Source organism: Triturus cristatus, chromosome 6 (assembly GCF_964204655.1).
Source record: "Triturus cristatus chromosome 6, aTriCri1.1, whole genome shotgun sequence".
Taxonomy (NCBI): Eukaryota; Metazoa; Chordata; class Amphibia; order Caudata; family Salamandridae; genus Triturus; species Triturus cristatus.
This window is the reverse complement of record NC_140589.1, coordinates 1,290,683,884-1,290,711,808: the sequence shown is the minus strand read 5'-3', so window position 1 is coordinate 1,290,711,808 and position 27,925 is coordinate 1,290,683,884.

Genomic DNA, 27,925 nt, shown 5'->3' with positions numbered 1-27,925 from the left:
ACCCGTACCCACGCTCTTCAGGCCTGGGTACGGGCCGTACCACCAGCAGAGCGTGGGTACGGGTCGCACCACGCGTACCCCTACGTCACCCCAACAATGGTGGTACGGCCCGTACCCAGGCCTGAAGAGCGTGGGTACGGGTCGCATCACGCGTACCCCTACATCACCCCAACAATGGTGGTATGGCCCGTACCCAGGCCTGAAGAGCATGGGTACAGGCTGTACCACCATTGTTGGGGTGCTGTAGGGGTACGGCCCGTACCCAGGCCTACAGAATGTGGGTACGGGCTGTACCAACATTGTTGGGGTGATGTAGGGGTAGGCGTGGTACGACCCGTACCCATGCTCTTCAGGCCTGGGTACGGGCCGTACCCCCAATGTTGGGGTGACGTAGGGGTTGGCGTGGTACGACCCGTACCCACGCTCTTAAGACGTGGGTACGGTGCGTACCACAATTGTTGTGGTGACGGGACGCGTCCACGTCCACTTCCCTTGTGGCGGGATGCAGGCCTTGGTGGACACGCCCCCCCTCCCCCGGAGTGACCAGTCCCTGGAGGTACCGTATGTACAGGGCATGTATACATTTTGCCTTGGGTGGGGGTTATGTTTCCTGCCCCTGCCCCCCTCCTTTGCCCCTGGGTGTTGTTCTGACCTTCTGCGTCGGTTCCTGTGCACCAGGTCGTAGGCTATGAGGGCCGGGATGACACGTAGGATGGGGTCCATGGCTTTCCGTCGCGTACAGGTGCTCCTTCCTCGCGTCGTCCTCAATTTCCCGGCAGTTTTTGGCTCCCATAAAAAATGCTACGTGCGGAGTGACTTAGGCACGAATCGTACTTGCTGGTTCGTAAAACGCTGCCTAACTCCGTCTGGACGTCACGTACGCGGTGTCCCGAATCTGAATTGTGGGTATATTTTAGCCGGTCGGTGTTTTGTACGAATCGTACGGAAATGGTATTTCTGTACGAATCGTACTTGCGGGTTTGTAAGGTGGTTTTCCCGGGTACGAGTCAGACGGAGAAAACGCTCCATACGACGGTTCGTACCCGGGTTTTACAGGATCGGAATCGGCACCCAAATGTGAGAATAGTTAATTGTAGTCTATTCTCAGTAGCCAAGTCTATAGTGCCAATCAGGTCATGTGTTAAGTCGTGTACCTGTCCACCTTTAAAGAAACCCTTCTGGTCTTCCTGAGACACTACTCTAATTACTCACTCTAACCTCTTTGCCAAAACTTGTGTATAGATCTTATAGTCACAGTTTAGTAATTAAATCAGTCTGTAAGTCTCTCAATTCTTGGGGTCTTTTTTTGGTTTCAAATGGCCTCATTCCACGACTGCAGAATCAACTGGTCCTTAGAGAATATTCCACCTATGAGATCGGCCAAGACATGACTCATCAGATATCATTTTATAGAACTCATTAGGTATGCCGTCCAAACCAGCGTTGCTGCCTCTCTTTAACTTATTTATAACTGCCTTGACTTCCTCCTGACTGATTTTCTGATTAAGAATTTGCATTTGATCATCTTTAAGTGAGGGCAGGACTATACCATTAAGATATTACCATAACTGAGTTGCAGAGACTTGAAAGACCTTCTGTATATAACTTTTGGAAAAAGTCAGTAAATGATAATTCTATATCTGAATTCTCTGTACAACGCCTACCAGATTTTTTAGATACTATCCCTCTAATTATATTTTTCATATGTTTAGTTCTTGGCTTCCAGACAAGGAGCTTCCCGCATCCTTTGCCATGTTCATAATGTGCTAGTTTACTTTTATCCGATTTTTTCCAGAGTGTGCTGTCTAGATAGTCAACAAATTCTGTCTTGCACATTTAGGGGTCGATTGCGATCCTGTTTTTTTTTCCCCTAGGACTCTTATCCGTATTTTTTTACGTACGAATCGTACAAGTCCCGTACAAACGGCGAAGTATGATTCGTACGTGAAAAATACATACAAATCGCCTCGGGAAAAGTCTTACGAGACGTCCCCGGACAGTTTTACATCAAAATCGTAAAACTGAAGTCCGACCATGCAAGTACGATCTGTACCACCCGTCCGAAAACACAAGTGCATGGAAAAGGCTCCGTACAGAGAGAACTTTGTACGAGCCCTACCCCGAGTACACTTGTGCCCGGGGTACGAGTCATACGGCCCCCCACAGCCTCCCACCCCTCCTGCGTACGTCCGCACCGTGCCACCCACCCGCGTATGTACGGTGCGTACCCCCCACCCGCGTATGTACGGTGCGTACCCCCCACCCCCGTATGTACGGCGCGTACCCCCCACCAGCGTATGTACGGCGCGTACCTCCCACCCACGTATGTTCGCACCGTACCCCAGGCGTACCCCCCACCCGCGTATGTTCACACCGTACCCCAGGCATACCCCCACCCGCGTATGTTCGCACCGTACCCCAGGTGTACCCCCCACCTGCGTATGTTCGCACCTTACCCCAGGCGTACCCCAATCCTCGCGTATGTATGGACCGTACATTCGTGAGGATTGGGATACGCCTGGGGTACGGTGCGAACATATGCGGGTGGGGGGTACGCCTGGGGTACGGTGCGAACATACACGGGTGGGGGGTACGGCCGTACATACGGGGGGTGAGGGGTACGTGCCGTACATATGGGGGGTGGGGGGTACGCGCCATACATACGGAGGGTGGGGGGCATGCGCCATACATACGGGGGTGGGGGGTACGGGCTGTACATATGCAATGTTGGGGTACGCACCGTACATGATGACACGTACGATGTGGGTGATGGCATGTACGTCGCGTAGCAGGCCCCCTTTTCCTCGTGCATCACGCCGTACTTAGCTTTTCCGGCACTTTTTGGCTCCCGTAAAAATATAGCCGTGCGGAGTGCTGTAGGTACGAATCGTACTTGCTGGTCCGTAAAATGCTGCCTGACTCCGTGCGGATGTTGCGTACACGCTGTCCAGGATCGGAATTGTATGTATTTTTTAGCCGTACGGTGTTTTTTACGATTTGTCCGGAAATGGTATTTCTGTACGAATCGTACTTGCTGGTTTGTACGGTGGAATTCCCTGGTACGAGTCGTACGGAGAAAACGTTCCGTACGACCATTTGTACCCGGGTTTTACAGGATCGGAATCGACCCCCTAATTTCTTTATCTATCGTGGCCTGATCCTGGTCATCTTGTTGCAAGGCACTTTCTATCAAGGACCTTAAGAAATTATCTTCCAGATCTTTTATCTTATGTCTTTCATTCTTGTGTTTTTTTTGCTCTTGAGCTGATTACCTTACTCCTAATATTGGCATTATATGGGTCCCATGTTATATATTTTGAAGCTGAAGTGGTAGTAAGCTTAAAAAATTAATTCCAATGTGTTCTTTTTCAACTGGATTATTACTGTTTAGTCTAATAAGCAAATGTCCACCTACTATGGGATGACACCTTTTCTAGCTGTAACTCTAAATTGACCGCAGAGTGATCAGAAAGATGCTCAGGAACATGTTCCACCTTCCTAGTTCTTCTGACCTGCCTAGAATAGACCTAAGAAAACTGATTCCAGAGGCATGCCCATGCTTTTTAATATGAAAAGTGAAGCTTTTATTTCCTTTAGCCCCTTTAAACTTTTTTCTCCATATATCTATCAAGCCTAAATCTTCCATCCTTCTCTTGATGTATCTTCTCGTTTTAGGTGAGTTTGTTGATTTCCCCTTGGAAGATCTGTCTATACTTGGATTCTATAACACGTTAAAATAGTCTCCTAATATTATTGGCACTTTGACCTCCAGAAGCTGGCAAAATAGGGCTTGTCAGGGCACAATGTCATCAGTATTTGGCCCATAATACCCCACCATTCATACCTGGCTCTCTTTATTTATATGTTAGCTATTATCTAGTGTCCCCCAATATCTACCTTACAGTTCCCTATAGTCTCTTTAATAGATTTCTTTATAAACAAGGCCACTACATTTCTACAACATGATTGATTAGTGTATATTGACTCCTCAATCCACTTCTGTTTTATCAACATGTCTCTCAACTGATGCTGGATTAAATGAGTCTTTTGTAATATTATATAATATCATAGTTTGCCTGTTTCAAGTGTTTTACCTGATCCTTGGCAAGCACACAATGGCCCGACCAGGTACGATCTACATGGCCTTCATGGACCTATCCTCGGCGTTTGACCGTGTAAATCGGGCAAAGCTGTGGCAGTCCATGAGGGCCATGGGGGTGGAGGCCTCTATCGTGGACTTTCTAATGGATCTGCATAGGGACACCAAGGCAAACATTAGATATGCACTGGATCTCCAGGTTTCCAAGGAATTCAACATTGGAAGAGGGGTGAGGCAGGGTTGCATGTTGGCACCCTTCCTGTTTAACCTATACATTAATGATCTAGAAGGAGCCCTGGTAGTTACGAGGACCGATTTTCCGCATGGGGGTCACCGGGGTCTCCCCGTACTCCTATATGCGGATGGTGCCGTCCTGATAGCGAGAACTGCTAGAGGACTCCAATCTCTACAGTGCAAAATCTTATGTCCTGCAGGTAGGGGCTCGTCCCATGAAAAATAATTATTTCTCCATAGGTCCTGCAAAGGTCCCCATAAAGTCAGTTTTCTCATATCTGGGAGTCCTGTTGGATGACCGCCTGAAGTGGGGGCCGCTCATTCAAAAGAAAAAGGGGGAGCTTTATCGTATAACCGCCGCTATCTTCAGCTTTGCTGCAAAGATGGGCAAGCGCCCAATTGCAGCCATGCTGAAAATGTATCAGGCAAAGGGTGTGTCAGTTATGGAATCGAGGTCTGGGGGTATACCACAGCAGATGCGCTGCAGGTGGCAGAGAACAACTTTTTAAAGCACCTGCTGGGAATGCCAACCGGCTTATGAACCTGATAGCCCATGAAGAACTGGGGGTCCCCTTTTTATGTGATACTCTTGCCTTGCGTCCCTTAGTGTTTTGGCTCAAGTGTTGGCCAAACAAGGAGCTAAAGCTTACCCAGCAGATTTTAGCGGATTGCAAGACTCTGGAACATATGTCCAGAATTCCATGGCTGAAGTATGTCAGAGATCGCTTCACAGAATTGGGTCGCCCGGAACTTTTTCTAAAACCCTCAACTATAACAAAAAAGGATGTGGAACTGGTCAAAAAAGCATTCACTTGCACTAGGAAGCTAGAAAGAGATGAACTGGATTTATGTAAACCAAGCGTCCGTAAATTTCTGACCCTAAAATCCCATCCACTGACTGAGCCATACCTTTTAGGATCATTGACAACCTACAAACGGTTTTTACTGTCCAGGTTTCGCCTCAACTTTTTCCATCTTTTAATTGCCGTTCCAAAAGGGTGCAGCAGAGGATAGGTGTTAGCACCCTGTGGCTGTGACAATTTGTCTCCTCAGGACCTGCTACACTTTATGTTCCTCTGCAAATTCTGTGAAGTGCCACGAAGACACTTTTTACCCCCCTCTTAAAGAGGCTCAATTTTAACCAGGTTCGCCCAGCACTTTTGTACTTGCAGCTGTTGAAACCAGACTGCATAATCTTTATCATAGGCTATCTGAAATCTGTGGTGAGAACCAGGGCCTGTCTGGAATAGTAGCTATTTTAGGGGGAGGAGGTACCCATAGTCTTAAGGTATGTCTCTTGTGTGTATTTTCTATTTTTAGCTCAGAAACATATATATTGTACCAGCCACATTGTATCCACAACTTTTCTTGTTTTATTACCATGAATTGTAAACGTTTTATGGTACTTCTTTTATGAGATGTGTATATTAATTGTGACTTTTATGGTTTTCACACTGTAAAACCGAATAAAGTTTTATGAAATGAAATGCAAGTGTTTTAGGATTCTTTTCCTTCTGCTGGCTACTCTAAGACGTTTACATTTCTATTTAGAACATTGAGTGATATGTAATTTATCTGTTCAAACATATAGATATTTTATCTTAAAAAACTACCTTCGTACTTTTCTCATACCTCCACCCCTTTGATCTAGATGTCTGTATTTAAGGACTATTAACTTTTTTCCCCACCTGCTACCCACCCAGTGAAATTCAAGCCAAACTACATTCTTAAATGAACCCAATCCTCTCTGGGGAACTCTCCCTATACCAAAATCGAGTATGTTGTATGTGATACCCATTGGAGCGCTCTACTTCTTCTGGCATTTATCATTTATGTTTCTGCTGTGCCCTTTTCTGTTCAATGAATATTCTTGCCTCTTTAGGGTCTCTGATATTATGCATCTTATTATTCCACATAATTCTCAGTAGAGCTGGAAATCTCATTTGAACAGTAGCATCTAATGATGTTAGCTCTGGTATGAATTTCCCCAAATCCAGCTGTCTATCTTGTGTAATCCTTGAGATATCGGATCTGACTCACAACGACAAATCCACTTTAGTGAAACTTCCCCCTTTTAGGGCCTCAGACAGGACTCGTTCTTTCAAAATATAGGTTATAAAATTAATCACAGTTTTCCTTGTTTTTTTCCTGTTTAAGTTCTTTAAAATTCTTGAGGTCTTGATGAATTCACTGTATATCGGCCTCAAGTTCTACAGAGTCTATAGAAGGGATAAATTCCTTGAGGTGGCTTATGATGAAACCCTTGATGTTCTCTCCTTCAAGGCACTCTGGGATAAGGAGTACCCTAAAATGATTGCGTCCAGCATTGTTCTCCAACAACTCTATTTTGTCAAGCATACCCTTCTCGCCATTTTTTAGAGCTCGGATTTCACCTTGATTGGCCTCCACCTTCTTATTGAGAGCCTCTATTGAAGCATCCATCATACAACTTCTATCATTTGTGGAGGACATTTTTGCTTCCAGAGTCTCTAAGGCCTCTTGAATCTTTATTTGATTTCTCCCAGATATTGCAAACTTACTTATCATTCCTGTAGTTAAGGTATCCAGTATTTTTGCCAAACCTGGCTTCTTCTCACTGCCCTTATTTATCCTGAGGTCATCCATTGTAACTGAGAGATGTTTGCCCTGGGACTGCGTTTGTTGAGTATAGTCAGCTCTGTCGCCCAGAACCTTGTATATGTTATTAATCTCAATATCTGCTAGAGGAGCTTCTGCTGCTTGTCTATCGGTCTCCATTATAGTTATGGTTTTTTTCAACCTGGGTAGGCTTTTTTAGCTCACCAAGCATGGGGAGAGAAGTTTTATTGAGTCAGACACTTTGGCCTGTACCTTAAAAAAAGTTCTTCATGAGGGGGTGATTTTGACCTTTTTATTTACTAAAGCTAAGGGGTTCTTTGCATTAAGCATTATTGGGATTAATAAGGGGGTGGAATCAACATTTTTATTCAGTGTGCTCAAATCCCCTGTTTTTCTACTTCGCTGCCTAGAGTCTGTTCTTTCCCATGTACCTTGTACAGGACCCTGGTTTTGCAAGCAACCTTCAACTAAACCAATTTTTGTATTTCTTCAGCTATATCTGTTAGGGGCATTTTCAGTGCTCAACCCATGTGACCCCCTCCCCAGCTTCCACTGACCTCTTTTTACTCTTTCCACAAGCCGCAGTCAGTTTAAGAGATGCGTAAGATTCCTTGCCTCCGGGACGGTTGACTCTCCCTGGGTTCATGTGGTTTCCAGGAGCCTCTTCATGATCAAACCCTTTCCACTGATCGTTGGGAGCAGTCCTTCGAGGGTACTGACTTTCAGGACGGTTTACAGGCTGATCAGGGGGCACCCAGCAGGAGCTGACCCTGCTTGCATGCCCCATAAAGAGATCTGTGCAGAGGCCGGCCTGTCGTGGCGTAGCCTCAGAGTCGCCTTCAGCCACCTCCTCCCTGCACCCAGTTTGACAGTGTACAATATGCACTGTCTGGCATCAGGCAGACCTGGAGCACGGAAAACAGTTAACCCCCCCACACTGCGGCAAATGGCTGGGCAAGCAAAGGAAGCAATGCGGGACTAACAACAAGAATACACCATGCGCCGAAGAACGAGACCCTCAGGAGTAACGCCAGAGAAAAGCTTCAGAGTTTGTGACTGGTAAGCTCAACCGGCCGCCATGTTCCCCTCAAGTGTGTGCTGGGCAGTGCCCTATATAAGGGTGATTTTTGATTGAGGACAAACAGCAGCCCTCATCCTGATCAACCTCTCTGCAGCTTTCAACATTGTCTCCCATCCAACCCTCATCAGAAGACTTCAAAAGTGGGCATCCAGGGACCTGTCCTCAACTGAATCTGCTCCTTCCTTACAGGAAGAAACCAAAGAGCCTGCCACCATACAACTCAGAAGTCAGGATCCTCCAATATGGAGTCCCCTAATGATTATCTCTCAGACTAACCCTATTCAACATCTTCATGACCCCACTTGCATTTCTCATCAGAACAGATGGTATCAATGTTCTCTCATATGCAGAAAACACTTGACTGATATTGTCCCTGTTGGACAAGACAATGTGAATAGGATCCAAATTCCCAAAGCACAAAACAGACACACTGAAGTTGTGGTCTTCAGAAAGATGCCCTCAACATGGAACTCCACCTGGTGCCCAGCAGAGCTTGGCCCCACACCAGTCCCCACCACTCACGCCAGGAACCTTGGAATCAACATTGATGACAAGCTCAACATGTCAGCACAGATAAATGCATTGACCTTCACCTGCTTCTACATCATGTGGATGCTACAAACAAATCTTCAAGTGGCTCCTAAATACACCAGGAAGACAGTAACACAGGCCCTGATTACCAGCTGATTTGACTACGGCAACACACTGAACACAGGGAGCACCAAATAACTCCTGAACAGGCACCAGACTATCCAGAACACAGCAGAAAGACTCGTCCTCTATCTATTTCACCATACTCATATCTCCCCACACCTCAAAGCACTATACTAGCTCTAGATACACAAACACATTCAATTCAAACTACTCATACACACATACAAAGCATTATACAATATAGTCCCTCCTACCTTAATAGCCACAATCACTTCCACCATCCCACCAGCACACTTTTCCAATCTGTAGGACTCTTACTAGAACAGGTACACTGTGTACTCAAGAACAGAACTGGAAGGCGCGCTTTCTCTCACATCGTCCACAAAGCCCGGAACAACCTTCCACAATACATCAGAGCCTCCTCATCACTTCTTGGATTCCGCAAAAAGCAGAAGAGCTGGCTCGTTGAGTAACCTCCCCCTGGGTGGGCATACTCTAACTATCTGCAGCCAGATACCCTGCAGGGTGATTAGAGCACTATACAAATAAAATAACATAACATAACATGGAGAGGATGAGCAAAAACCACCTAAAATGTAATGTAGAAAAGATAGACTTTCTCCTGGATGGAGTAAACAACAACTTCTTAGTCAGCTAGTGGTGGCCAAAGGAACTCTTCCCCACCCAGTCCGACAACCCACTGTAGAAATCTCAGAGTCAAATTTGACTCTGAATTATACTTTCTCCCAATAAGTCTCTCAATTACTGGCACATGCTTCACTATTCTGGGCTCTCAACTTTCTACAGATTGTACAGAATGCAGCAGCAGGAAAGGTTTTCTAGCATCCAAGCCACACACAAGAGAGCTCACTTAAAACAACTGAACTGGCTCCTTGTGCAAGAACAGATACTTTTCAAAACCTTGACGCACTAAACCTTCTATTGGTCAGGCCTGAAACATCTCACAACTAGATTTAAACATCTTGGGCTTATTTTCAAGCCCATTGGCCGTCAGTGCATCACCTTTTTTGATGCACCTGCAGCGTGCCTGCCCATATATGCAAGGCCAAGTAAAGCCACCCTGCGTGCCTTTTCATGAACTTGTAAATATGGCTCCCTTTAATGCATTACTCTGTGTGCAAGGGGAGTTCCATGGGTGTTGCTGTGGGTGTTTCCATGCAGCATCCATGGAACCTGACGCATTTCCAGATTTGCAAGGTTTAGTAAACCTGAGGATGCGTCAGATAACTACACCACCCCCCGCCCATGGGAGGTGTAAGGGAGTCACAACAAGAGAAATACCTTTATATCTCCTTGTTTTTCCTTTTTCTATGTGTGATGCACTCTGCAGCACACATAGAAAGAGAAAAACACCTCTTGTCATTGTTTTTGTGCAGGATGGTGTCCCTTTATGGAAAACAAACAATTATCCCTACACGCAGACACCATTGCAACATGGAGCAAGGGTGCTTGTGTGGGCACGCATGGGCAGCCCATTGTGCGCCAATGCGTGAAAAGAACAGGAAGGCATGAAATCTTGTAGATACAACAGATTCCTGCCCTTTTCTTTTGCTGTATGGCAGAGCAGCAGGAAGGTTTGCTGTGCTGCCTTTTGCCAAAATATTGTAAATGAGGCCCTCTGTTACCAACAGATGCCTGAGATCTTCCTATGCAAATCTCCTACACATTCCTAAGTTTAAGAGTGCAAGAACAGGAGACAGGTCCTTTGACACCTGGCCTCAAAAGCCTAAGAAAACAAACTCCTGCTGCTCTCTGTTTCTTTGAATCTGAGAATGTGTTCAGAAAGCAACCTGTCTGTCTTTTGCAACATCAAAGTACATGAGTTGTATTTGACCTTGTATTGGCTGCATTCTTTTAGCTTTAAACTTATCAGAAACTGAACTTGCTAACATTAACCAATATGATGTTTTTCTCCAAATTAAATTGATGTTGCAGCATACCATGTTTTCATTGTTATTGTTGTTCCTCAGCTCTAAAGAAAGAATTGTAAGCTTGTCACTAAGAGACAGTGAACGCTCCAAGCTGTACCTAACCAAGACCATCAGAACTGTCTCAGACTATCGTTTATACAATGTGTCATTTATGGTGCTTGAATATACTGTGAGAGCAACTGAATTCAATACAATATTACGAGATAATCTTGAAATGTTTTCTGTAGTTAAATGTCTCTTCTTGAATGTTCCTCATTCGTGCATATCCTGAGAACCATGGGCCATATCAGCAACGGCCAGAGATAGTTATCGCTGGCCGTGCTTAGCGATAATTTTCTTATCGCTGTCCATCTCTGCTTTTTATCGCCCTGGTAGTGCGTTATCATCAACGCGCTGCTCCAGGGTGATAAAAATTCCAGAGATAGCGATGTTATCGCCGTTTTGCAGGGAACATCGCGGGTTTTCCAGCGATGTTCCCTACAAAAGGGCGATAACCTTGCTGATACGACCCTGTGGTCGTGTCAGCATAATCCACCCCCAATGTTAGGGGTGGCTTAGTCAGGATTTTAGCAGACGTTAGTTTTTGGAGAAAACAGCAGTTTTCTCCAAAAACTAACGTCTGCTAAAATGCAAGGGCATCCTTGCAGATAGCGCAAAGACGTGTTATTGTTCTTCTCACATGTAGTGTATGTCAGTAACGCCCACTTTGCATCTCATTAGAGATACAAAGGTAGGCGTAGTGTAAAAGGGTGCTAACATGCGAATACGCATGTTAGCACCCTCTTGCTGATAGGGCGTTGGTTTTATCTCCGCTTTTCTGGATTTTAAAGCCAGAAAAGCGGAAATAAAGCCCTTGATGATATGCCCCTACGTACCTTCGTAGTAATGCATGAAATCCTGTGCTGGATTATCCATTGAACTTTACTGAGTTCTTTGTACTTATGGTTTCTATTCTTACTACTGTCCAGACTGATGACACATTTCAAGTCTTTTGCTTAATAATTCTTTAAATAAACTCCTTAAAATTATTGGCTTGTTTCTGTCATTGTTACTGAGAATGTCACAGTTCCTACTATTTATTTGATATCACAAGAAATAAGGATGGGCCAACTTGGGAAGCACCAAAGTCCGTATAAGGACTACACCATTCTCAATCCGTGCCATTGGCATGTTCTTGGTGAGGTTATGTGAAACCCAACTTGCACGCCGACAGATCTGGTAGTAGAGCTGATGGTTCTTATTGGACCCGGTCAGCATAAGACAATCGAATTTGCTATAGAACCGATTATGGCACCTTGGTGGCCCAGGTGATTATCCCCTGAAATTAAAATTGATCTAGCCGCAACCCGATTCTGATTCCAAAAGATGAGGTGACTGGAGAAGGACAATGTAAGTATCAATAGGGATCTGTGTGCATGCAAAGGAAAAATGAGAAGTGAGCTGTGAGGCAGTATTTGTTGGGAACTGTAGTAGCTGTATTGCGGTGGACTGCAGCGGACGGCTTTTGAGAATAACTATTATGTGGCTTTAGCTTTTGGAGTTGTGGGGATTATAGTTACTGCATTTTTAATAATACTCTTTAATTTGTTTAATCCAATAAATGTGTGAGTTGTTATATGTACAGCATACATTGGCGAGAACTACCTCAAGTTAGATTATTGAATCATTAAAATTGTCTGCCAAGGTGAAGTGTGCTGTGAGGCACTATCAGTCTCACAAAAATAAAGATGTAAACTTTTCTTTTATACAAGTGTATTAATTGCACTCAGTGGCGGTTCAATCTTTGTTTGCAAAAGTGTTAGCATACTGAGTACAGTGACTCCCGCGAGTCAAGGGGCTACCATTGTATGAGAGTAGGTGGTCCTCTTGCTGTTATGGTGATTTTTGTTTAGATAAGCAGAACAAACGAAGAACTGCAGTGAGAGGTGGTGTAGGAAGTCCGGCCAGTATTCGGTTGTTGCGTCATTTTGGTGCAGCGTAGGGATTAGCTTGCAAAAATTATAGCCGTGCTGCAATAGAGTGACCTTTGATATAAACATGCTGGTGTGTGTTAAAAATGGGTTTCTGATTGTCTAGGGTATGCACCTAAGCCAGGCATACCCACCACCCTAGTCAGGACAAGTAAGTTACACACTAATGATAACCTGTCCTCACCCCTCTTAGCTTGGCGCAGAGCAGTCAGGCTTAATATTGTAGGCAATGTGTAAAGCATTGTACAACACACTCACCAGTAACACAATAGATACACCACAAAAGAGACTCAACGCAGAATGATATAAATATATATATAAATATAGCATAATATACATAAACTTAGACCAAAATGAGATGAATCATGAAAACGGTGCAAACTATGCAAACTCTGAGATAGTACCCATTACCCTGACTAATGTGAGGCAAAAACAATATACATTACAACATCGGGACATGGTATGCAGAAGGTTAGGAAAATACACATGAATCATCACATTACGGCAAATATAGTGACCATATTGGGGAACCATGGGCCATATTATGCATTAGGGCGCACTTTCCATATTTGCGCTTGGTGCATCTTAAACCAGGTGCGAAGGGGCGCAAAGAGAGAAAGTGCACACTATTACATAGAATGCCCTCCCCCCAGGGCAGCTGTGAACTCTGCGGCCCTGGGGGCAGTGCATTCAAGTGAAGTATGGAGCGGATTTGAAGCAGCCGCTCATTGTTTCACTGTGCAGGTGGCAACCCACCTGCACTTTGAAGGGGAATCAGAGATTTCTTTGCAGGCAGGTGCAGTCAGTGACTGCACCCGCCTGCAAGGGGATGTCTGAGGGGTCCATAGGACCCCTTCTACCTCCCGCAGAGGGCTGCTCTCAGGGGTCGCACTGACAGTTCATGACCTTTTAGGTGGTGCACTGTCCGTTCACCTCCTGACAGCTTCTTTGCCTCTGTGCCCGCATCTGTAATGCGGCATGGGCACAGAGGCAAAAGCAATTCCCTCATTTGCATGGGGCACATCCCCATGAAAATGAGGCATCGGCCCCTGCAGATAGTGCTTCATGCGTGCCAGAGCTACCGGCATTAAAGAAGGGGCTGCACAAGTGTGTGCTGGCCTTCTGTAATACCAAAGTGCTCCGGGGGCATGCACAGTGGGCACAAACACCTGTTGTGCCTCAGGGGCACCCTTTAAAATACAGCCTCATATCTCTCCATGACCACATAAGATGCAGTGCTCCTACACTCCCATTAAACATTATGGGGTGAATTGGTCCCGAACATAGGGCTATTCCAGGGAATGTGGTAATGTTCTTAGAGGCAATTCCTCCCACAGCAATCCTTTTCTACTCGGGGGGGGGGGGTCACCGCCAAGGTCTTACCCCGTCATGCTTCCTGAAGATGAGAAGCTGCCCTGAAGTGTGTTCTCCCAGGTAAAGGGGGAAGGGAAAAGATTGCAACTGTAGGACCATGCATGGGGCCCTGCTGATCCCCACAGTCTGTGCATAGAACCTAACTGCACCAGAGTGTGCGGGACAGCAACCGTCCTTAATGGTACCTGTTTAAATATAGAGCTGCGGAGGCTCTCTGACCAGAAGGCGGTGCAGTCCTGGGCCAGTGAAGCAATAGCCTGGGTCAGCTGGGTCTCGCCATCAGAGTTGGCCAGTGTAGAACCAGGTAGCCAGCCGGCTTCTGAGTTATCAGCACAAGCCCAGAGCGGCGATCGGTGGGCCAACATCTTACGAGACTGTTCAGTGTAATTCAACTGAGAATGGGTCGCCTCTGGGCCTCTGAGGCATCTACTCCAGTACAGAGCTTCAATCAATGAGATTCACATGTAGCACAGGGCTAAGAACAGCGCACACTACGTACTGCTGCAAAAACAACAGAAGCACTCGAGTAGGTCTTTGCTTTGGCCACAGGCTTACTGGGAAGTGCAAGTTGCTGTCTTAGCATTGGTTTCACAGACCAAGGGAACAAGTCACTGATCGGTACGCAGGGCGGTGGTGCCTGTCACTTTGCCTAAAATCAGCAATGACATGAGGCTTGAAGAAAAAGGAAATTCAAGTGCATTTGGGTGTCGCACTTAATTCCCAGCAGCAACAGGTACTGCTCGGGACCTCTCTGACACAAGGGAGTGCTGGCAAGGCAAACCATGTAGCACTCCACATGCACAGACGCAGGGAAAGTTGAGAACACATGATGCTTTTTAACCACAAGCAGTGATGTCCTGGAATTATTTATAGTTCCTTAACTGGGCAGGGAAGGGGCCAGTCCACCCATCCCTGGGGAGCACTGGGGGCATGAAGAGCAGGCAGGCAGGCAGCTGGTCAGCACATTGTTTTCCTCAAGCAAAGTAGCAGTTCCTCTAGCAGCCAAGCAGGCATGTATGTGAACACAACAAAGCACAGTAATTCAAGTGGTGGTCCTCCTGGCACCGCGGCAGTCTTCTGTGCAGTACATAGAGCCAGGAGTGTCTGGTTACAAGTCAACAGGCCCCGTACTTATACCCAAAATTGCCTTTGTTTAAGGGGGCACTTCATAAGAAACCTTAGAAGTAGACAGCACTCCCTCTCAACACCAGCCCTGGCTGCAGACATAAGTAGAGGGTAACCAACCCTTTGTGTGAGGGCAGGACACATCCTATACAAATGTAAGTGTGCCCTACCTCCCTCTCTTCCAGCTCAGGAAGACCATGAGTATGCAGATGATTTCAGATGTAACCCTGTCACACCCAACCCTTCCTGTGCGAACGCTGTCTGGAAAGTATCCACAACATGTAGCTCTCAACGTGGCCCAGATGTGAATTAGAGCCAGGCTGCAAAGGAACAGAGAAATTCCCACTGTCTAAAAGTGGCCTTTCGAAAATAGTTATGAGAACTCCAACTACACCAGTAAGCAGGCTTTATTACTACCATTCTAAACATACCAAACATGGAAACGTCACTCTTTTCAGACCAGCAATTACCACTTAAACATGTATAAGCGAACTCCAAATGCTAGCCTATGAGAGGAACAGGCCTTTCTTAGTAGTGAAAATCAAAATAGGCTGTTTGTTACAACCAGGCCAGGCCCCACAATAAAGGCACACGTCCTACCTTTAAAGTACACAGCATCTTGCCCATAGCTACCTAAGGTCTACATTAGGGGTGACCTATATGTAGGAACAGGGGAGTTTAAGGCTTGGCACATAGTTTTAAATGCAAAGTATATGTGGCAGTAAGCTGTGCACGTGGGCCGTACAGGGGCAGGCCTTAGGCAGGTTATGTCAGTAGGTGGTACAAGCGGTGCTGCAGGCTCACTAGTAGCATTCAATTTACAGGCCCTGGGTATAGGAGATACCACCGTACAAGCGACTTACAAGTAAATTAAATATGCCAGACAGGTGTGAACCAATCATACCATGTTTTAAGGAGGGAGCACATGCACTTTAGCACTGATTTGTAGTGGCAAGGCACACAGAGTCCTAAAATCAACAAAAAGAGGGTCTGAAAAACAGGAAGAAGAAGGCAAAAAGTTTGAGAATAACCCTGCAAAAAGGGCCAGGTCCAACAGTGTGCAAACCGTGACCACAATATTACAGGCAGAGTATGAGATTTACCAGGATGGAAAATCCCTTATCAAAAAATTATAAAGATGTGAATGAAGGAGACCAATTTCCACCCAAATGTCATCAGCTAGGAAAATGGTGGCAAAAAAGGGTTACACACGCATGTGGCTAAATCAATTGCGTGAAAATACGTCCACAAATGGAGCATTACAATTCCCACTGAGCGGAAATTTCCATATTCCCAGAATAGAATATTTGAGACGGAGGATGTACAGTTTGAGACCTCAGTCCAGACCCATGCAGTTTGAGGCTTTAAATCTTTGGGGGCAGGTGGCAAACAGAAAGAATAGGAAGAAGTTGAATTTTGAAATCCACAATAGGGCGTATTCCTGGATAAGTGTATAGGACGACGAGAGGCAGAAAAGATGGAGGGAAGAAGTCATTGAGACCATTGGAGCTTACCCTTTGATAGAGAGTGAGGAAACAGCAATAGGTAAACCTGGAGAGAAAGGGAAATGTAACAAGCACTGGCAATGCCAATTGTTCTCGCTCCTGGGAGACCTATTGGCTTTGTCAATAGGGTGGGGATGGCTAATGGAGGTAGTGAACACATGTACATGTACGGGTACTGACACATCAAACATTTTTAATTCATCAGTCTCACATGGTGGGCAGCTATCTTAGATTAAGTAATAGGAAAAGTAAAACAAATGTGCACAAATGTAAATAAATGAAGTGAACAGTCCAGCAGCACTTTGCATCTCCCATGCCCTCATTAAAAAACAACAATAAAAAAGGACTAAAAAAAGATACGTGAGATGCGGAGCAGAGGCAGAGGGAAGGCCATACAGAGAGCAACACAACAAAAACAGATAGCAGCAGACCACACACATAGCAACGGATCACTGACAAAATATTGAGAAGGAGAATATCGACCTACCAAAATATAGAGGCAAAAATATAGAATGCCAAAATATCGAATGCCTATCTCCAAACAGGTAAGTACAAAAATATAGAATCCAAAATATCGTTGTAAAAAATATAGTTAGTTAAAATATCGAATTTTTTAAATGTCTTAAAAGTAATGTAAAATTAATGAAATAATACATATAATTAACTGAAACATACTTAAAAATACTTAAATAACTTTAACATTAATAAATAATTAATGTAAGTAAAAAAAACATAATAATAATACATATATATTAACGTAATATTAATTAAAAATATTCAATATATTTTGCGTAGGATAGTGGGCGGGTAAAATTTACTATTACCACTCCAGTAAGTGCAATAGTACAGAAAGCGTTGGATAGCGGGAGGTTAAAAATTACTATTCCCACTTCAGAGAGTGCAACAGTAGGGAAAGCGTTGGATAGCGGGAGGGTAAAAATTACTATTCCCACTCCAGAGAGTGCAATAATAGGGAAAGCATTGGATAGCGTAGGGGTAAAAAATACTATTCCCACTCCCGAGAGTGCAACAGTAGGGAAAGCGTTGGATAGCGGGAGGGTAAAATTTACTATTCCAACTCCAGTGAGTGCAACAGTAGGGAACACGTTGTATAGCGTAGGGGTAAAAATGACTATTCCCACTCCAGAGAGTGCAACAGTAGGGAAAGCGTTGGATAGCGGGAGGGTAAAATTTACTATTCCCACTCCAGTTAGTGCAACTGTAGGGAAAGCGTTGGATAGCATAGGGGTAAAAATTACCATTCCCACTCCAAAGAGTGCAACAGTAGGGAAAGCGTTGGATAGCGTAGGGGTAACAATTATTATTCCCACTCCAGTGAGTGCAATAGTAGGGAAAGCGTTGGATAGATTAGGGGTAAAAATAACTATTCCCACTTCAGTGAGTGCAATAGTAGGGAAAGCGTTGGATAGCGTAGGGGTAAAAATTACTATTCCCACTCCAAAGAGTGCAACAGTAGGGAAAGCGTTGGATATCGTAGGGGTAAAAACTATTATTCCCACTCCAGTGAGTGCAATAGTAGGGAAAGCATTGGATAGTGTAGGGGTAAAAATTACTATTCCCACTCCAGTGAGTGCAATAGTAGGGAAAATAATAATTGAATATTTTATTAAAAATAAATTAATTATTAATACCCAAAAAATGTATTAAAATTAATTACCAATTACACAATATTTAATAATTAATTAATAATAAATACCAATACTTTTTTTAATTGATTACCTATTAATAATTAATTAACAACCAATAAATGTTCAATGCCAAAAATTAATAAATACAATTAATACCAATTAATAATTAGTGAATAATAAATTAAGTTTCAATATACAAAAATGATTTCAATAATTCATTATTTACAATTAAATTACTTCCCACAAATTCCCCTATAAACCCACAACCCGCTACAAATAATAAATTAATACAATTAACATATTCATCAATTAAACAATTAATACAAATTAATTACCAATTAATACAAATTATTTACCAATTAATAATTAATCAACAACCAATTAAGTTTCAATACCAATTAATAATTACCTAATAACATTTACATTACTTCCCACCCTATTCCCCTATAAACCCACAACCCGCTACAGAAGTAAAACATAAAATTAAATTAAAAATAATTAATAATTCCTAAAAATTATTATTTAATGTACTATAATTAAATTACTTCTCACCCTAATCCCCTATAAACCCACAACCCGCTACGGAATTAAATTGCACACAAATTAAATAACATAAAATTCATTACTTTAAAAATATTCAAACATACATTCCAAAATTAATCCATACTTTTAACACATATACTAACACTTAAAATACTATGAAAAAATGTGATATTTTTAACAACTATATTATGACTGTCGATATTGCTTACTTCTATCTTATTTAAATCGATATTTCTTACCTGATTTTCAATATTCTTCACCACTATATTTTGGCAATTCGATATTCTGTCCATTCTATATTAAAAACTCAATATTCTGTCCTGTCGATATTTTTAATTCGATATTATGTCTGTTTACCATAGCAACACAACAAATACAGATGACAGCAGGTCGCACACAGAGAGCAACACAATGAATACAGATAGCAGCATATAACACACAGAGAGCAACAGAACAAATACAGATATCAGCAGGTCACATGCGGAGAGTAAAATAACAAATACAGACAGCAGCAGGGCAAATACAGCCTCGATCCTGGCATTCAGCGCACACTTATATTTCATTATGAAGTAGTGTCACACCGTCAATGGGAGACATTCGGCTGTGTTACCCTTTCAACTAATTAGACCTTCTTTGATTTAGAGACAATGAGTGAAACCACTCTCCTGGGAGACCACCTTTGAGTGAGTGAGACCACGTCCAAGAAAATAATATCCAGTCTGGTGGATATCTTATACTGAATGAGATGTCTTTCCAGCGAACGAGACCACATCCAAGGAGTGAAACTACCTTCCAAGCTTTTGGACAATGTAGTAGGTAACCCCATTTTCCAGTACGTGCAATCACCCTACAGTGAACTAGACTACCTTCCAAGTTGTTGGACAAATGTAGTGGGTAAGCCCACCACCCAGTGAGTGATGCCTCCTAGTGAGTGAGACCACCTTCAGAGAGTTAGATCACCTTCCAGTGAGTTAGTCCACCTTCTAGTGAGTGAGACCTTTCAGTAAGTGACACACTTTCTAGCCGGTGAGACTACTTTGCAATGAATAACACCACATTCCAATCAGTTAGACCACCCCTGATGAGTGAAACAAGCAGGCTGGTACAAACCTCTCCCAAGCCCAACTTCCATGATGCACTCAGGGTGTGGCATGTTTGTTATATACTGCCTCTCTCCAGTCCCTCGCTATAGATAGATAGATAGATAGATAGATAGACAGACAGACAGACAGACAGACAGACAGACAGACAGACAGACAGACAGACAGACAGACAGACAGATAGATAGATAGATAGATAGATAGATAGATAGATAGATAGATAGATAGATAGATAGATAGATAGATAGATAGATAGATAGATAGATAGATAGATAGATAGATAGATAGATAGATAGATAGATAGATAGATAGATAGATAGATAGATAGATAGATAGATAGATAGATAGATAGATAGATAGATAGATAGATAGATAGATAGATAGATAGATAGATAGATTGATTCACCATACATCTCTCCCCTGGGCAGAAATCGCTCTCCTTCCAAGTAATACAGACGGTTTTGCTGATAAATGCCATTCTTCGCAGACCGGAACATGCTCAGACTCTCACATCCTGGTGGGACTGTCCCTGCTCCCACCAGAATTAATTAAAAAAAACTCCCTTGCCCAGTAGAGGGAGATGAGCTCATCTGTTACTGAAAATAGCTCTCTGTGGGGATGCCCCTGGGCCATGTGGGTAATTATGGGTCCTGAGTGAAAGGTGGGTTGGAGGGTCAGGCACAATGTGTTGGAGGAAAGTTAGGATTAGGGAGGAGATAACAGGGTTTGTACAGTGGAGAGGAGAGAGAGACAAATGAAATGTTATGGGTACAGAGTGAAGGGTGGGGGAGCTCAAAAGATGGAGGCACTGTGACTGATATTAGTGCGAGGAGGGGGACACATAGGGTCTGAGAAGCCACAAGACTCCCACTAGGAGCAGTGAAGGGGTCAGCACAGCCCAAGGCCAAGCCAATGGGCCGGTAGGCAGAAAATTTGATTATTTACCTATTTATTCATTCATTTCTATATAACAAGGATATTTATCAAAGGCGCTAAAGTGCTTTACAACTTTACATAAGGCAAAAACGTACATTATCCCAAGCGGTACATTGGATATTTATTACAGCAGTAATATATTGATCTACTAAAAGAAAAGGTATTGGGAACATGGGAACTTTTCTCACTGTGGTTTCAGCATGGGGGTTGATCTTATTTGCGTCAAGATGTAGGCAGACATGAAAGAAGTGAATTATCTGGTTGCGCTACCTTGGTGCACTGTGGGTATATTAAGTTTCTCATGGTTCCAACGACCGCCCTATGGTGAACGTGCCCTGGTTTTTCTCAGACACTTGGGGTCACCTGGGGGGCTCGTAAATTGATACAGAATCAAGACATCTGTTACTGGCACGGCAAGAGTCGAATACTCTGACGAACCCATCGAAAGATGCTAACATGCATGTTTCCCTCCCACTCTCAGAGAGAGTGACCAGCTGCCTGCATTGACCATTTTTAATGATTCATCAAGTTCAATGCAAAATGTTTGGAAGTCATTTTATGGGGATTGACGGGTCAAGTTCTATGGACTGACCTGCAAAACTCCCCGAAATATAGCGCCTTTTGCCCAAATGGACAACATATCTTCAATGTAGGGGCTCTATCCTCCAAGACACAGATCTTATAACACAGCCACCTCATCAAGTGCTGGCAGAGTGAACCAAGCACATGTACACCCCAGGAAGTAGGACAGGGGCTACCAAGAGGGCTGCAAGATGGTGGAAGGGTATAAAGACAATCAGAGAGCTGAGGAGAAATGACAGGGGTGGAAAGAATAGTGGTTGGAATGGGGGAGAGGGGGGTAAGAGACTGGACAGAATGCAAATCTAAACAGACTGCAAGAGAAACAAATAGAAACAAGTGTCAGGGTATTAGCAGCGCCACATGGGCTGTATGAGAGAACTGAACCAAGTACACATCAACATGCAGTTTAAGGCACAGGGTGCAATCCAATCCAAAGCGCGCACATGCATTCTAATGCAGCGGAAATAACCAGTGTGTTTCCCATGAAAACAACTAGAATGAGATTTAAAAAATAATGCCGTCAGCGAAGCGCGTTTGTTTTTAAGCAAAACCAAAGTAACCAGTGTAAACAAAGGAAAACATCAGCTGAGCGTGAACCGATACAAACAAAAACGAGCTAAGCGGGTGCCCTGCTGTGTCTCGCTGTCCCGTTGCAGCAGCAGCCGCCGCGTGCAGCTTCTCGTAAATAAAAATAAACAAGTTCCAAAGACACAAAATTCAATACCAAAAGTGGAAGCAGACAAATCCTGCGGTGATACTCCATGCGAGTTACCTTTTGAGAAAAATGTGGGACATGCACCAACCATTAGCCATTTGGAGACTGCGCTGTAGGCTCGACCTAAAAATGAGTCAAAAGCAGAGAGTGAGGAGGGTAATGCCTTCATAGATGAGCTCCTCAGCGAAGACCACCCCGATATAATGCAGCAGCTGCACCGAGCGATACAGCTCACAATGACAACTGAAACTAGGACATACACCGAATCCCCTACTAAAGCTTGTGCGCCCCCCCATGTTAATCAAAACCTCCATTTTACCACCTGCCCAGCCCTCAACAAGGACACCTCTTTTGTCAGGTGTCTGAAACAGCTCTCTTGCTGAGACAGGTGCTAGCACTCCTCTCCCGGCATAATAGCACTAGGCCATTGGCAAGGAAAGGTTTCGACAAGTTCCATGGGGGGAGGTCAAACAGTTATTGCAACCCTACTAGTCAAACCATCAAGTACAGGACATACTCCACAGAGACTTCACATTGCCCAGCTGAGTTTGAAGAAACTGTGAAGAGTAACGTAGAGATACATTTCTTAGGACAGAACAATAGGAGCTAATTGCTCTACATGAGCAAGGAGGCTGAAAGAGTAGCACAAGAGGCTCATGCGAGAATGGAGAAGGTGGCAGATGAATGCAGTGGTTTTTTTTACATGGAAAAAGACATTGTGGAAGAATGTTAGGATGATGAGGGGTGAGAAGGAATTGAAGTTACTGAAGTTCAGATGGTTGAAACCACTTATGAGAGAATTGATCAGGAACATTAGGGATTTGAGAGAGACCAAGTAATTTAGAGACAGATGCATGACACGTTTTATGAATGTGGCTCGTTACTACGCGAGTCATTACATCGCGTGGCATTACAACGCGGTTGTTACAATGACTGCGTTGTTACCACGCAATGCCATTATGCCATGCCATTATGATCCCAGCAGGACACCATCCCTATGAGTGATGGCCATTCCCAATGGGTCACAAATTGCGACCTGCAGCATGGATATTAATGAGGTATGTCTCCTGTGACCCATTTCAGAATCATAAACAGTTTCTGAGACACTGTTGTACATCAGATTTTGCAACTCACAAATTGTTAATCACTAAAAATCACAATTTGCGAGCCACACATCTGCTGGTCGTACATGTGGCCCTTAGAGAGCTGAGGCCCAGAAGGAAAGGGTTAAGGTTAAACAAAAAAAGGTAGTTGCCAAGAAAGAAACGGAAGAAGAAGATGTAAGGGAATACCTTCTGAGAGAAGTACAGGGAGGAGCATATGTACATGTCAAATGGTCCCGGACAGATCTCTTTCACTTTAAGAATTCTCTTCCTAAATTTCAGGAAAAGTGGTACAAGCAGACAGACCAGTATGTGACCATTTCAAAGGTCTTGAGGGACGATTTGGGTGTGTTGTTTAAACTGGTGGTACCAAAAGACCTATGGGCAGAATGCAAGACAGCAGTGGAGTGGCTGACCTAGAAGCCCCCTAGGGTAGAAGGAACATAGGCGCTTTCACGCTTGGTAAATTCCAAATAGGAGGAAGTCATAATACACTTAAAAACTTATTTTCCCCAAAAGGAAATAAATTGGCCCAAGGTTTCCAAACCTCTCAAGAACTCAAAGAGTCAATGCATGCATAATTCGAAAGGTTGATGCGTGTGTAAAGGGAGCTTCACAGACAGAATGATGCACTTGGAGACAACATGGAAGGGTTCCTTGCCACCCTCAGCAAGTGCTGTAACCATAAATTGGCAACTAGATCATCCAAGGTGTTCTTTGATGACAGAGTAAATATCTTGATGAGATTCTGCAGTATACAAAATATTGCAGTGACATGTTAGAAGCGAAGCAAAAGAGATTCAATTTAAAGTTTATGAACACCCAGGCCCAAATTAGCACAGAACGGAGGGTTTAAGGGACTTAAAGTACCCCATCAAGGACATGTAAATGACCCCAGTATTGGAATAAGTATGCAGGGAGTTTCAATGGCATATGAAGGAAGTGCCCAGGTAATGGAAAGAGGCGAAGGCAACACACCAGGAACTAGCATGAGTGCCCTTAAGAAGACTATCCCTTGTCACATTTGTAACAAGGTTGGGCATTGGAATCAGGAGTGTCACTACAATCCTGATCAAGCCATGATTGATGCCCAGGGTGTGAAATGTGCGGTGAAGGGACAGCATCCCTCATACCCAGACCTCCTTTGCCAGCTCCAAAGATCCTGAATCTGGGCATGTCACAGAGTTCCCCCAGCCCTATGAAGATGAAAGGAGAAAATTCCCATTTCCAACAGAGTAACAGGGTTCTCCATAATTCATTTGTGCCAGAGAATGCTCCAGTTCCTATGATGTTAGAAAGTTCACAGACTTTGACCAGGTCCAATGACAGTGAATGAGGGAGGAGGAAGAGTGTGTACTTGGCACAGTCTAAGAAGTGGATCGGAGTGAAACGTATGTAGATGTACATAAGAACCATTGACTCGACTGTTGCCCTGACGCCGTGGTGAACTTGGGGGAATAATTAAAACCTACCTGTTCTTCCTGTGGTCGCCGTGGGTGCTGTTGGCCTCATTCCCTCCCGCCGCCGCTCTGCTGACAACGCGGCCGCCGTGCGGAGGAAACTACACTACCCAGTCTCCCCAGCTCCGGAGGGTGGAACAGGTGACGCTACTCACGCGCCCGGAGGCGCTTTAAAACCGAGCATACCTCCCGCGTCGCGGGACAGCGCGCGGGCAGCGCCGGGCTAAGCCCGGGCAAAGGGCGGGCCCTCTGTGGCCCTCAGAGGCCTGAAGAGCCTGGCCTGGGCCAGAGACCTTGGCTGTGCACGGTCTGACCATCAGAGGCCACCAGTGAACTTATGTATGTGTAACTACTGGGGTAAATAGTGTCGTTTACTTGGGGTCAGTACATGTGCCATCACCTTGTACACATACTTTATTGTCCTCTGTTGCCAGTAACAATTTTGTTTTGATGGCTAAAAGTAAAAGTGAGAATATTTTGCATGGGATGGGCACAATGGACAACTACCTGATTAAGAAGGTGAACCAGATTACAACGTCAGAAGGGCTTCTCTGGGCAAGGAGACCCCTATAATGTTACTTGAAGAGGCGCCTCTCTCACTGGTGGATACACATGCGCCTAGTAATCCTATTACTAGCGTAAATAAAGTTGTATTGGCTACAGTTCAGGTGCATGATGAGAGGCATGTGGGTCAGCCAGTTAATTCCAGGGCTGAACTAGAGCATGCCTCGTCACCTGTAAGATTGGTAAGAAAATATAAAAAAGCACAACGGAGGCAAAGGGGGAAGTGCGACCAAAAAAGAGTAGCAACATCTAATCACAAAAGGGGCTCCTTAACACAGCTATTATTGGGAAAAAGCTCCGCTTTGGGGGAATCAGGGACTGTGCTATCATCTATGTCTAATCTAACAAACTCCTTAACAGAACCTACTGGCTTATCTAATATTGGAGTTGAGGAGGATATAGGGGAAGTCCTGGCTAGTCCTCGCATTGACGATTCCCCCTTAAGTACGCCTGATAACACTTGTGAGTCCTTGTTGTGTTTCTGTATTAGTAATGAGGACGAAGGGTCATTATATCTCCCTAGATTTTCCCCCGTATCTCCCTCAACCTCAAAAGATGAGTTATCACCTAAGGTCGAACGTAAGAAAAGTGGGGGAGGCTTATCATTAAAATGGCAAACTGAAAATCCTCAGAGGAACTCAACCTCTATTCTGAGGGATGCGTTGGATCCACCGACCCCCCTCACAATGCCCTTAGAGGCCACTCATTGCTTTATTAGTGAGGGTGGTCTTTTGGAAAAAATTGAGAACCTGGTAAAATCTCTAATGCAGCCCCTTTTGGAAAATATTATGATGATTAACACGCACCTGGATTTAATTGAGAAAAAGGTAGCAGATAACACACTTTCACTTTCTGGTTTGGCGATAGGATTAAGTAATACAAACCCCAGCAAAATACCTGCAAAAGTGATGATAGCTACAATACCTGCTCCATCATGTCCCTCTATTACCCCAATACCTAACCAGACTAGACAAACGCCATCTTGTCCTTCCCCAATTAAAGTGTTCACACCGCCCTCGCTGAAGAAAAAACCTGCCCATAGGACGCAAACACAAAGTAAAGTAGGTGATCACATGGTAGATAATCTGACCTCAGAAGAAAAATCAGTACCACCACAAAATAAGGCCAATAAGGACAGTGACTCCAGGAACATTACTAATAAAAACTGGCAATCTCATAGTACAGTAGATTTACCGCCAGAAGCTGCCCCCTATGCGATCGTTATGGCGGGCGTCCCTGAGCTCCCCTCTGAGAACAGGGAAGATTATCAAGCCTTAAGGAATAAAGTCATTTACTGGCTGTGTAATAACAGACCTTTGCCTGCCTACATAAATGGGGAAATCCTACCTGTCAGGCGCTGCAATTGGGTGGGGTCTCGTCCTAAAGATAAAAAAGGGGATGTGATTATTGTAAATTTCAAAGACCAAAGAGCAGTTAGACATATTGGGGATTGGTATGATCTAGGCAGTAGTGATTCCATCTCTACACACTACCTTAATTATTTCTACCTATACTCTCCAGCTCAACATCGCATGAATCAGGAGGAAAGAAGGCAGACTGTTAATAGGTCTGCTTTCTATCATCATGGTTACAGCCGGATCCCTTTTTTCCAACCATATAGCTCACTTAATCCCCAACCTAGGCAGCCCTATTCTTCTACCCGAGGCATGAATTATGGAAAAAAACTATCTGTGGGATAATAGAGGTATGGCTCCACCTGTTTATAACATATCAACCCACAATCGGTTTGACGTTTTTTCCGGCCTTGAATGTGTGGATTGACAAATGAAGGACATCTGCAATTGTCAACTACTAGGTTTAGGGGGGCACACTGACAAAATTAATGAGAAAATAAATGAACAGAGGCCACGGGATTGTGTTGAGGACAATACGCAAGTACAATCCGCTTATAGTGTGACTCATGTTGGTGCACTGTGGGTATATTAAGTCTCTCATGGTTCCAACGACCGCCCTATGGTGAACGTTCCCTGGTTTTTCTCAGACACTTGGGGTCACCTGGGGGGCTCGTAAATTGATACAGAATCAAGACATCTGTTACTGGCACGGCAAGAGTCGAATACTCTGACGAACCCATCGACAGATGCTAACATGCATGTTTCCCTCCCACTCTCAGAGAGAGTGACCAGCTGCCTGCATTGACCATTTTTAATGATTCATCAAGTTCAATGCAAAATGTTTGGAAGTCATTTTATGGGGATTGACGGGTCAAGTTCTATGGACTGACCTGCAAAACTCCCCGAAATATAGCGCCTTTTGCCCAAATGGACAACATATCTTCAATGTAGGGGCTCTATCCTCCAAGACACAGATCTTATAACACAGCCACCTCGTCAAGTGCTGGCAGAGTGAACCAAGCACATATACACCCCAGGAAGTAGGACAGGGGCTACCAAGAGGGCTGCAAGATGGTGGAAGGGTATAAAGACAATCAGAGAGCTGAGGAGAAGTGACAGGGGTGGAAAGAATAGTGGTTGGAATGGGGAGAGGGGGGTAAGAGACTGGACAGAATGCAAATCTAAACAGACTGCAAGAGAAACAAATAGAAACAAGTGTCAGGGTATTAGCAGCACCACATGGGCTGTATGAGAGAACTGAACCAAGTACACATCAACATGCAGTTTAAGGCACAGGGTGCAATCCAATCCAAAGCGCGCACATGC